The sequence below is a fragment of the Heterocephalus glaber genome, unplaced genomic scaffold (genome assembly GCF_053883595.1).
Source record: "Heterocephalus glaber isolate CG9 unplaced genomic scaffold, H.glaber_assembly_v1.0 deba00000809, whole genome shotgun sequence".
NCBI lineage: Eukaryota > Metazoa > Chordata > Mammalia > Rodentia > Bathyergidae > Heterocephalus > Heterocephalus glaber.
This window is the reverse complement of record NW_028258163.1, coordinates 10,754,492-10,767,311: the sequence shown is the minus strand read 5'-3', so window position 1 is coordinate 10,767,311 and position 12,820 is coordinate 10,754,492. Positions and strand designations below refer to the sequence as shown.

The window sequence follows — 12,820 nt, the reverse complement described above, 5'->3', positions numbered from 1 at the left end:
TGGTCCCAGGGATCGAACTCAGGACCTTGAACTTGTGAGGCAGACATGGGCATCACTGGGCTAAATCCCTAGTCCCTGCATATCATAATTTTAAAAGATGGCCAAAATGTTACTCAGAGTAGAAGCCATAGAAAAAAAAGACTGGAAACATTAAGCATATGCTTTATCAGAGATCTAGCCATTACTCACCTACTCACTAGTCCATCTTTATTGTTATGCAGTTCAATCTGAAGTGCAGACATCAGAACATTTCTGAAACACTTTGGTTGATCATTTAGGGTCTCTATTTTAGGAACAATTTTTATCTGGATGTTTTGTGTTTGCATGAACACACCCATGTGTATATTTTAGATGCAGCTTTTATGCTTGAGCTCACACATTTTGGAGTCTGAAATGGTTAACTAGTAATTCCACTGTACTTCTATTAGCAGGACTGATGCTTAATGATGTTATGTAGGAACTGTTGTAGGCTGGCAGTGAAGTGGGTGAAAGTGAGAAAGATTTAAGAACCAGAATATATTTTATCCCAGATTCAAATTAAGGAGTTGGTCTTTCTGCCTAAAGTTGCAGAATTAAAAACAACCCTTTCATGGACACAGTGAGAATGCAGAATGCTGAATGGGAGGGACACAAGGAAGAAGAACTCAGCATTTACTGAGCAGATAAGAAAGTGAGTAGATTAAGGAAACATGGAAGGCTGAAGGGCTGAAGGACCACACAGTCAGATAAGCCATTATTGTGGTAATTGGTGGTAAATATTTTGTTGGTTGTGTTGGAGGAAAGCAAAGTCTTCATTATGTAGTAAGTGTGTACAGTCACATACTGATGGTATTGTCACGCATTGTGCCACACAGAAAGCTAAGTGCTTTGCCACAATATTTGTTTCAGAAAAAAGAAAAGCCAAATTATGATGTAGGCACAGATGAGGAAATTGAGGTTTAGAGAGATCTTATGTCTCAAAAAGCACACTGTTAGGAAGTGACAGAACCAAGACTTGCACCCTGGCCTGTCTTGTTTCAAATATATTCTCCTAACCACATGTTTTACTATGAATCCTCTAAAACTTTGCAGTATCAGAAACAAGAGTTTTGGTAACGAGATATATCCAGGAGCAGCTATAAAATTTTTGAGACTCTGTGCAAACTGAAAATATAAGGTTCATTTTCCAAAGATTATTAAGAATTTTAAGATAGCAACAACAGGGCATTACATAAATTAAAGGGCCCTCTTGCACTTGGGCCGTGTGACTATACTGGGCAGATGCTCAGAAGGCTGGACTTGGGTGTGCCTTTGCAGTGTGGAACTGAGATGCACAGATCATCTACAGAATGTGAGCTAGACTAGAGAAGAGGAATCTAGTGTGGACCACACTAGAGAACATGTGGTTGCCCCATCAACCTATTTAGTCAGTTCAAACTGTAAATTTATACAGGAAACACACCATACTGTATTTGTACTTTGTGGCTTGTAGATTATATACCAAATGTATACTGAACTCAATGGTTGGTGGTGTTCAACCTCTCGGGACTTGTCATAAAGTTTGCAGGTTAAACAACTACTCCAGGGTCGTTGGAGCAAGTTCTCTAGACTGTCCCTGTTGACCACTGCTGTCAAGATTCTAGTGTCCCAGTGGGTGAAAATACATAGGCCTCCCTGCCCCACTCCCATGCCTCTCCAGTACTCCCCACAGATGTGACTTTTGCCAGCTATGCTACGTGATTTCAGTTCTAGAGGAAGCTATATGTATCATGTATGACTTACATATAAGTTCCTGCATCTCACACACACCCTCAATCACAGTCCTGATTTTTTGTTTGTGCAGAAGGGATTTAAGGATAGATGAAAGGTAGGGAAGTCTTTGCATGATGTATGTAAATAGACACACCTCTTCCTAGACAAGGAGTGGTAAAGCTCTCAAACTGGTGTTCAAACTGCTTTTGTCTGCTGCCTCATACCCTCTTTGTTTGCCCCTTTTTCCTTGCCATGAAGCCTCTGCATGGAGCGCGTGTTTTTAGTCCCATGATTCCTCACGTCTTTCAGATTGACCCATTTTTCTTTCTTTTCTTTTCTTTTTTTTGTTAACGGGGATCAAACTCAGGACCTTGTGCTTTTGAGGCAGGCAGCAGAAACACTGAGCTACATCCCCAGCCCAAGATTGACCCATTTTCTGTCAAGTCCAGACCTAACTTTGATCTTTCTTTTTAACAAGTCTTAGTGGACCTTCCTCTTTCTCTCAGTGTTGCCCTATACAAATAGCCAGAAGAAAATGAATCCCATGTATTAATTTAACTAAGATTAATAGCTAATACTACTTTAATAGATCACGCTCACACTTCAATGTCCTCATTCAGTGACGAGTAATGAGGGAACATGACACACTTAGGCTGAAACTTTGCAAGAGATATCTCCAATTGAGGGGGATATTCTAGCTGCTTTTAATTTACACAAACAATATTGTAAATATCTCAATGCAGGGGCAAGTTCTGCTTTCTGTGAAGAAAGTGAGAAAACAATGGGTAGTACACACTTATTCACTGTTAAAAGAAAACTTAAAAATATAATTTTTGCTTATTAAATGTTAAAGCTAATGAATGCCATTGGTAATGAGGTGAAATTGATACTCATACAGTGCAAGAGGATAAATTGGTGCATACTTTCTGAAGGGTAATCTAATAGTTCGTTGGCAAAGATTATATACACATATACACACACATTCACACAAGTACACATGAAATAAAATATCTGAAGGACTTATTTGAAAGTTGACAATGTCCTGTGTGGCCTGGCTCTGCCTACCTCTGCAGTCCCATGTCCCACCCTCTCCTTTCTGGTCTGTGAGGTTGCTCACAATAGCTTCTCTCAGTTCTTCAATACACTTCATGTTGCCCCTTGCCAAGGAGCTTCTTGCATGTTACTCTTATCCATTCTGCCTAGCTGGCTCTCTATTCTTCTACTGCTCAGCTCTCAGTCTAAGAGTTACCTTCCCAGGAGGACTTCTCAGGGTACTACACCTCCCACATCCCCCCTCCCCCAGCCTGGCCAGCTTCCTGCTTTTAGAGATGTCATTCCTTTCCCTGTGGTACTTACCCTAGGAGGTGAAGATCTGCCCCTGTGTGATTACAGTATTTGTCTTCTTCCACTCAGTACAAGTTCAAAGAAAGCAGGTTCGTGTTGACCGTTCCATCTCCTGTGCCTGGAAAAGTCTGGAATTTAGAAGGAGCTCCCAAAATACTTGGTAATTAAATAAATGGTGGCATTATCATAAATGTTTATTTTTTTCTTTATGCTTTCTTGTGCTTTTCAGATTATAATGGTCATGTGATACTTTTATAATAAAATTCATTTAAAAATACTTTTCTTTCCCTTGGAGGCTGCAGCTGTTCTCCACAGAAACAGAGCCTGCTGCTTTTGGCTCTGATTGCTTTGACTGCTAGTGTTCTAGGCTCATTTATGCCCTGGAACATGATTATGCTGCATTGTCTGGAATTCTGCCCCAGGTGGGAACATTCTTCCCTGGCCATCATCTTTGGTTTGTTCACCACAAAGCAGGTAACTTGGAAACCTGCTGTAATTTCTCTCTTGCTCTCAAGGGTGCAGCCTGGTGGCTTTTGTGATTCAATAAATGACCCTATGACAAAGGAACACAACAGGCTTCTTTTTACCAGCTAATGACAAGTCAGTAGGATTTTACTAAATGCAAGTCCTGCTGTTCTGTCTGAGGCTGTATCTTTTGGCATGAATCCTTTACACTTCACTACACTCTACTCCTCTGTATTTGAGAGAACTATAACCACTATCACTTTCCCTGTGGAGTCAAACCTAAGCCTTTTCAGGGAATTAATACACATGATTTCATAGTTCCAGTTTGAGATTTAAGTTCTTGCTTTTTTTGTGTACATAATGACAACATAAACGCAATTATGTTGGAGCTAAGTGAAAATAATCTCTCCATATGGTGCTTCAGGTGGCAATTAAGATATTTTTAAGATTTTGGTGGACAAGTTTAAAAAATCTTGTCAGTCTGCAAACATTTTTAGCAGCCTTGACAATATTCACCTACATACACACCGCAGTACTACCAGGATAATTTGTCATCTCAAATCCTCTTTGGAATAAGGTGAGAATAAATAAATATGAATGATCCATCAGAAGAGAAAGAGTCCCCTCAATGCAAAGAGATATTATTCTGATGGGTCAAGGAAGTATTTTCAATTTTTGTTTAAATTCTGATTTTTACATGGCCCCATTTACCTTTTGTCAGGCTGTGAACCCACATAAAGTGGTTGTTGCAGTACAATGCACTGTTTTGTCCAAGATCCTTAGATATGTTTCAGAAATCAGCTTTTTGATGACATTTTTAGACAATTTGAGAGATGATGAGTAGCTATTGATCCACAGAACAGGATCTATATTGGGGTGAAGCAGCAGTAGGCAAGTTGCATTTATCTGGTGTTGAGAAGAAAAGTTGATTATCCACCTGAGGGCAAATGAGGTGGAAACATCTTGGAGATTAGGTTTGTTCCCAGTGTCCTACATTTCAGAGGGATGTGATCATTGGTTTCATGTTTAATGTTTCCTATGGATACTGTTTCCCTCCCATCGATAGTTTATATTTGGATTGACACAATGTAAAATCTATTTTGGAGAATGTTGCATGTGTAAGTTTAACTTGGAACAAAGAAAAATGTGAACATTAGTGGTCCTGCGTGTGGCAGGTACTTTGGGATGATCTTGTCATTCCCAGTCAGTGACAAATGAGGAAACAGGTCTAGATTGGTTAAGGTAATTTGTCCAAATAACTAGTTAATGGAAAGGAATATTAGGTCGTTTCTAGAAATTTTTGTTATTTGTCAGAGGTCATCCTTCTGTAGGACAGATCAAGTCCACTTCCTGGTGATGGCTTCATGTCACCCTTCCCTTCATACTTCCCAGTATTCACTGTCAGGGCCTAGTTACTCTGGCCCATCTCTCTGACATCCATGCACCAATTCCAGAGTCTTCTTCCCTAGCATGAGTCATTGGTAGAAGAAACTCTTGTTCCTGACTGGTCACATAATAGGAAAATGGGACTCTGAGGTGCAGACTATGTCACTGTCACTTCCCATTCTTTTCCTCCCCTCCTGGATTTGCAGTCCTTTCATATGGAGCCATCCAAATATTTGTGTTCTTTTCTTTTGTTTTTCTGCTTGTTTTTTGACCACTTCTGATTTTCCTAGGTCATGCCTTCAAGTCACCCATCCTTCTCAGGGAAGGACAGTGATTTAACTATGGATAATATGCAAGGTATTTTGGGAGAAGAAGAAAAACTAGACAATCCTTTCCCCTGGATTGCTCTGAATGTGCAGTAGGAAGCAATTATGTCTGGAGTCCTCAATGAAGGATGATGGTCATAAGAGGTGAGCACAGAATTGGAAATTAATTTGGACAGGGAATGCATCATGGAGGAAGTGGCATTTGAACTGGAATTTAATGGTAGGAGGGCTTATTTATATTATTTTTTTGAAGAAAGTATTTTGTGGTTGAACTATTGGCTTTCACTTTCTGTAAAGGTCACTGTAATAGGACCTAGAAGCTTCAACTATATTATAAGCTACATCTGAGTCTAAAGCCTAGTCTTAAATATCTTTCTCTTCATAGGAAAAAGATGGTTTAATCTTTCGAGAAAAGTTAAAGCATTAGTGATCTGTGGGCAGCAGGGTTACTTACAGATGGACATAATGATAGGGCATAAGTGTGTTTGTTCACCACAGATGTTCTCCTGCCTCCCTCTCCCTTCTTCTCTTTATTGCTAAATATGCAACCTCAAGTGAGTTACTGTCCTATTTAATCTCAGTTGTTTCATATGCAAATTGGGATAATACTTACCCTGCTCCTTAGTTGTGAAGATGAGTAATTATGTTGTTAAAGTGATCTCTTCAAGTCTGGTCTAGATAGACTGTCTTCAGTAGACTTCATTGAAGCCAGGAAATGAGTTTTACTGAACTGAATATCCCCAGATTCTAGTACATTAGGCACTTAATAATTGTTTATTAAATGGGGGACATATAAGGGTTTACAATCACCAATTTGTTAATTAGTACATATCATTATATTGATCTATAACCTTTGAACTCCTCTGTATTTTGTCTTGTTTGGCTCTTTGAGAAAATATTTTTCCTCCATTCTCTTTAAACTCCTTGCTATAGTGTGGATTTTAAACATCCTCCAATGGTCCAGATATGGGTTTGGTTTCCAGCCTGTGGCACTGCTGGAAGGTGGTAGAACCTGCAGGAAGTAGAGCCTTCTGGAAGGAAGTTAGGTCATAGAGGTGTGCTTTCCACAGGGTAATGGGAACCTGGACCCTGCTCATCTCTGGATTTCCCAGCTACCATAAGGTAAGCAGCCATCTCTACCACATGCTCCTGTCATGGTGATTAGCCTCACCACAGGTCCAGAGAAACAACCATAGATGGAAATATCTGAAACCATGAGCTACAATAAGCCTTTCCTCCCTTTAAGGTGATGTTATCTGGTATTTTGTCACGGTAACAGAAAGCTAACCATCCTCCACCAAACTTAGAGCAAATACAATATTTCTGGGTTTGACTAAAGGTCAGAATAGAATTTAGAAATCTCTTAAGAGAGCTGTTAAAACAATGATGAAATAAGACTTTGGGTTATGATCACTCCCTTTTCCTTTCTAGGACTAAACTCTCATGACCATGATATCACTATATTTTGTTGGCATACTTTAAGAGCTTCCTACATAAATTAAAATGTAGCTATGCTCAAATCCTGGAAAAATTCCTTCTTCTTGATTAATATTAAATCCTGGCACCCTTCTATGAGCAAAACAAATTTGCAATTGCTCCTAACACATTTCGGAGGCGATGCTTCAGTCTTGAAAGTGCTTTCAGGCTGCACTTTTAAAGTCAGTAATATGGGAACTGGGTCTCTCCAGGACAGTTTTTTATGTGAAAAGAAAAAGCACCTTTGTAAAGGTTGTTAATGCTTTTTTTTCCCCTTCTAATTTATGGTGATGAGTTTAAACTTAAGTATTGGCCTAATTCTATTTATATGACCCAGAGAGACCCCTGGGAGCCTGTTTCTTCATGTACAAGTGGAGTTTACACAGAGTGGCTATGAGGATTAAAGGAGATAATGTATATAAAGTGCCTATCAGCATTTAGCTAACAAGTAAGACTAGACTAAGAATTTTCACAAACTATCATTTCTAGAAAATGTTGTGAGGGAATAATCACTCTAAACTCAATTTTTTGTATCATTTGAAACAGAATCTATTCAGAATTCTGATCTTAAGTACCAGATAGGTCACAGATTTTGTATTTGAGGGAGCAGATTAAAGGCAATGCTCTTTCTTGCCTACCTAGTTGGAAAAGACACCCAAATCACATACCAAATCTCAATGTCATTAAGCTCTCGAATCCTCTTATGAAAAAGGTTAATGATTACAACTGTAATCATTAGTAGTTAGTATTTGGGGCAAAACTGTATCTGTTTATCAAGGTCCATTATGATTCACCAGTGGATAAATAATGATAACAAGACCCTGAGTTCTTTTCGAACAAGACCCTGAGTGATTTTTCGAACAAGCAGGCAAGCGAGGGCCCTTAATATCCGGACTCAATCTTTCCCACAAAGCCAAAGTCTTTGATCATTTTTCTGTGCAAACCGATTTAGCTTTTAATTAAAAGCAGTCAAACTAGTTTACCTGTGGCCCAGCAGTCCTGATTTAAGGGCTGTTTGGAGGGGGCCTAAAAGGTGAGCTGAAAATTGAAGGTGGGAGGCCTTGTATTTCTGGAGCTTTCCTCCTCTGCTAGCTGGAGCACTGCACGGTGGAGAACAGCCAGGCTGAGAGAGCGTGGGGGAGGCACTGGAAATCAGGGAGTCTCCCCTTGCTTCGAACCAGTGCAGCGCGTGTGCTCCAACAAGGCTCGGAAGCGGACCCTGCCCGCTGCCCTGCTAGCCCCGGCATCTCCACCTGCACCTCAGCTGCCCGAAGCAGGCCGCATCCAGTGAGCGTTCCGCGCCTCCGCCAGGCCCAGGAGCTCGGCTGGTGATTGGGAGCCGGAGCCTCCCGCCCCGCCTTGCCGTTCTACAGCCCGAGGAGCCGCTGCAGTTTTCCATTGGTCAGGTTCCCTGCCAATCAGTTTACTGCTCGACTCCCCCAAACAGCCCGTTGAGAGGGAGCGTGCTAGGGAGGCGGGGCCTCTGGCTGGGGGCGGGGCCTCGGCGAAGGACTGCTTAGCGGCAGCTTTGGGCTTGAGCTATTGCTCTGGACTGGAGCGCAGCATCCTCGCTACAGGCACTTGGGCTGTAGCACCTGGTCAGGTAAAGAGAGCCTTGTATTCCTCCTGACCGCCTGCCCCACCTCTTCCCCATCAAAGGCTGCCTGCTCCGCTTCCCCTAGCTTCAGGGTTCGGGTCAAATCTCTTCAGCCCTGCTGCTACCTTATCTTCCCTCTACGTTGGCTCCTCCAGCAGCAACCAATCTGCTCCGAAGTGCGTTGGTGGCCCCCGGGTCACTCCAGCTCTCCCCACTATAGACCTCCTGTGGTTAACCCTCAGGGCCTTGGCCTCATGCCCCGCCAGTGCAGACTCATCCCAGCCTGGCACAGGAAAGGTGGAAGGGACGGGGAGGGAGGGATGCAGCTCTCTATTTTGAAGCTGGAGGTACTTAGCCAGGACCAGGAGCACTGCAGTGGGTTTGGATAAGGATGGAAGCGCCCTCAAGATGATGATTGTCTGGGACTAGGAGGGTATCTATTGCTGCTTTGTGCTTGTGTTATAGGTGGCATTCACCAACACCTTTTGCTTTTCTGTTACCTTTATCTTCATCCTCATCACCACGACCACCAGCATCAACAGCATCTCTCTTCTTTCATCAGAGTTCTTCAAGTTCTGTAAAGGCAGACTGTGTTCAGGCATGTAAGTGTTGCCTTCCCCCAAATAGCAAGCAATGCCCTTGCTTCCTGAGACCACAGCCAAGCCCTCTTTTGATCCAAGGACAAGTGGGGTGGGGGGACACTATGAAAACGAATGAGAATGAATGGTGGGGTGAGAATGAGTTGTAGTGGGGTGGCCCTTAATCCTCATTTGTAGTAGAAATTGCCAAAGAAACCCTTTGTTTTAATCATCCATATTTGCTGATTCCTGTAGAGTTTGACATCGGCACTCACACACTCGGGATGGGCTGAATGCAGAGTCTGGGACCAGCGTTTTAGACTTGTACAATCTTAGTATTTCAGTAATGGAGAGATGAATATTTAGACTCAATCCTTTATGAGAATCATAGTGGCTACAGTTATACTAAAGCATGTTTACTGTCCATGTTTGTGTATGTGGTGTGTGTCATCATGTGTGGTGTCATCTTTGGGAATCTTACCTCTTGGGAGAGAGAATTACATTGTTTTATCTACATCAGGTAGTATCATATAGGTATATCACTGAGATCCAGCAGTCTTAACTGTTTCTGGGGAGTACTGCAAGAACTCTTCATCCTCAAACTTATTAGTGCTCTTTCAGGGGGGAAAAATAAAGCTGAAAATTATGTACTAGATTAATTGTCACTGTGGAAAATGTTGCTTTACAAGTATTCTGTAAATCACAGGTCTCTTTATTTAGAGACATCTAAACATTAATCTCTTTCTCTCAGTGGTGTTAAGAGATCCATAACAGTACCATACAAATACAGCATTTGTAGACATACTGCAGGAACTATGAAGCTGTGGCCTCCCTGGAGCGAAACAATGAGTAATAACTGAGAGGCAGTGTATCACAATGGTTAAACTCAGATAGCTTCAAATCCTACACCAGCCTCTTACTACCTGAGTAATTTTGGCAAATTACTTACCCTCTTGATCTTTAGTATTTGATCTATAAAATAAGCATAATATTACCTGCTCATAAGAAAAGTTATGAAGATGAAAGGAAATAATATATGTAAAATGCTTAGTAATTTCTGCCAAATAATAAATAGAGAATTAATGTTAACTAGTCAACAAGTATAATAAAGGCTCTAAAAAGTGCATTCTTTCCCACTAACTTTCTCTGTCCTTTTTAGATCTCAGAGCTGATGCTAATGGGGGCTAGTAGTCTTCAGGTTCCTCTAGGGTTTACATATTAGAAGGATGTCACTGATTGTAGCACTCTGTGTTTGGACTGACATTTCTCTCACCAGCCTGTGCAAATGCTTAGCAAGCTGTCAGTTAAGATGCATTAAAGACAGCTTTAGAGAAGGTTTCTGGGCCTCTGGGCCTGTCCTTGGCTATTCCTTTCTCGCTGACTGTTCACTGCACTGACTCGATAAACTGTGCTTCTTACGGAATCATTAGTGAATGCGTTGGCTTCTGCCCAAAGGTAGCTAAATTGCTTTTCTTCAGTTGTCCTTGGGAACTGAAGAAACTCTAACCTGCCAACATGTGATAACTTGCGTTTTACATTCTTTTTCTTCCCTAAGAATATTTTCTTGTTCATATTGAAAACAGAAAGCAATCATAGAATATCTATGTAGTTCAGTTTTCTTTCAGGAAGGGAGGTTAGCAGTTTTATGTGATTTGGAAGGAATATTTTGAAATTTAGAGTACTTTGTCAGTTATATTAGTTAGAATCCCTTCCATTGTATGGGATAGAAATCCAGCAGGAAAAAAAAATCTTAAGCAGAAATGAGCATTTTTTACTGGAGTGAGTAGGTTTTGCTGAGGATGCTGGTCTACCCCCAGGTGGATCCCAATGTTCTATCATTCAGAGGCTTTCAGGGTTGCAAGGTGTTCTCTGATTCTTTGTCTCTCAATATTCTGGCTATCTTTTTTTGTTTTTCTGTCTTTCAGTTCTGTTCTTGCTTCTCTTGGTTTTTTTTTTTTTTTCTTCAATAATGAGGATTGAACCCAGGGCTTTCATACTGAGCTACATCTCCAACTCTTTATTTTTATTTTTTTATTTTGGACAGAGTCTCACTAATTTGCTAAGTTGCTCAGCCTGGGCTTAAACTCGTGATCCTCCTGCCTCAGCCTCCCAGAGTGTTGTGATTACAGCTCTGCACCACCTCACTCTGCTGATCTTATGCCCTCATAACCTCTAAATTCACATCTTTTTAGCTTTGTAACCCAAGGACATCTCTATTCTTCTCTAACTCCAAAGTAAAAGTTCCCCGGGAAGATCTGTGATTGATGAGGCCTTTGTCCTGGGTGTGACCTCCCTAGACTAAATGCTTCAGGCAAGGGAATGAGGTCCTGCAGGTCCTATGATTATCTGAGAGTGGGTTTCATATCTTGCTTTTCCTTCCTATGTGGATGTGAAATTGGTGGACCTGTCCCCTCAAAGGGGAATGGGAACAGGTTGTAATTTAATGTGATGATGGTAAACAGCCTTGACAGCAGATTGCAAAATACTTCTACCTCATATGCCATGCCTCAGTGCAACTTTTATATTAAATCTCTGGACCCATGTGTATCATCCGAGGCTATGGTATTTTTTAGATGATCTTATCTTTTAATTTTTTAATTAAAACTTAATGTAACTTTATGAAAATTTATGAGGGATCTTTAAAAGCATGCACTTATTCCACTGTTGATAGTTTGGTCAACTTTGAGGGTTACTCACATTCTCTTGTTGGGGCCTGGTTTTAACAGCAGCCATTATTTTTAGATGTACGTAGTTACTGTCTTAAAAATCAGCTTAATTCTCAGCAGGTCCAAGCCTGTGTGTTGACAGTGTTATAGCCGTTAATCTGATTTGCTTGATTTTGCAGAGATGCTAAAACATGGGAATGGTATTCTTGTGGAGCAGTGTCAGCTTATACCAACAGGCTGGCCTTGTGGAGGAACTGAAACATCCCTGTCCTTAGTGTCTGTGCTGATGTGCTGACAAAGTAGTCATCTGTGTGTCCTGTAAGATAGTAACTATTATAGTGGGAAGATGTTATGAAGGCTACAAACATCCTTACCCTGTCGACATGTAAAACAGAGGCTTGGCAATGGATCATCCCCTGTTACTTGAGATTCTCAAGTTTTCTGGCTAAAAGTAAAAACCATCACAGCATAATATGGATTTCTGTACTTCTGTAGAGGTCGAATGTATATTGCCTTAGTAATGTGTGGGAGTGGGAACTGGATGAGAGTTGTTCCTTCTTCGGGCTCCTTACCTTACCACTTTCTTGAAATGACCAAGATCTCTGAAATTCTCTTCTGCAGGAAACTGGCTTCTGGCATTTTATTTTTTTTCAGTCAGTGCATCTTTTATTTCCTCATCTTAATCAAAACTGACTTGTTTTATTTTCTGTCTTATTGGGACATGACTATTTTCTCCTTTTGAAGATGTCACAGGTTAACACCTTTCAAATTTAACACTTTGTACTTTGACTTTCTGCTGATAAGCTGTTAAGGAAATGTTTTGGAGGTAGACAAGACTTTTTAGCATGCATGTTGGCCATCGGGATCTGGGCATTAATTGAGAAGTAGCAGACATAAGCTGAAGGCTGACTGGAGAGAAGAGATAAAAGCAGGACAGGAAATATAATTATGTTGCTACTTTCAGGGTCCTGATACTCATATGCCTGCCTTAGGGTTTATATCTAAATAAGAGTGTTTTCCTGCATGTTTTTGTGAAAGAAACACAACATGAATGGCTGATAGTTTAGTGCTCTCTTTGGCAACACATATTCTAAAATTGGAACCAAATTGATATTTTAAAAATCAGTTGTTTGATTGATATTTTAAAAATTCATCAAACAGCAGCACTATTGTTAAACACACTGTTTGCCAGGGTTGCATACCTTTTATCCACGTGAGTATAAATCCATGCTCATCAATCCCAGGTACTTT

At 40.8% G+C, this 12,820-nt stretch overlaps 1 protein-coding gene and 1 long non-coding RNA gene across 9 annotated transcripts in view; one reads left to right on the top strand and one right to left on the bottom strand.

Annotated features, from left to right (window-relative positions):
- Positions 1-8,109, bottom strand: part of LOC101720507 (uncharacterized) — a 34,173-nt gene extending 26,064 nt beyond the window's left edge. For 2 of the 3 annotated variants that reach the window (XR_015449808.1, XR_001184519.3), the window contains exons 1-3: positions 7,712-8,109; positions 4,252-4,446; positions 3,088-3,193 (exon numbers count right to left, since the gene is read on the bottom strand). This is a non-coding gene — a long non-coding RNA (uncharacterized LOC101720507). The other variant, XR_015449809.1, reaches the window with a different exon arrangement.
- The window catches only part of Fmn1 (formin 1), a 440,321-nt gene continuing 433,803 nt past the window's right edge, over positions 6,303-12,820 (top strand). For 3 of the 6 annotated variants that reach the window (XR_015449807.1, XM_087207536.1, XM_087207532.1), the window contains exons 1-2: positions 8,190-8,331; positions 8,791-8,927. The gene's annotated coding sequence lies outside the window, so the exon portion shown is untranslated. Of the gene's footprint in view, positions 6,375-8,189; positions 8,332-8,790; positions 8,928-12,820 lie in introns of those variants that run through there. The other 3 variants (XM_087207533.1, XM_087207535.1, XM_087207534.1) reach the window with 3 other exon arrangements.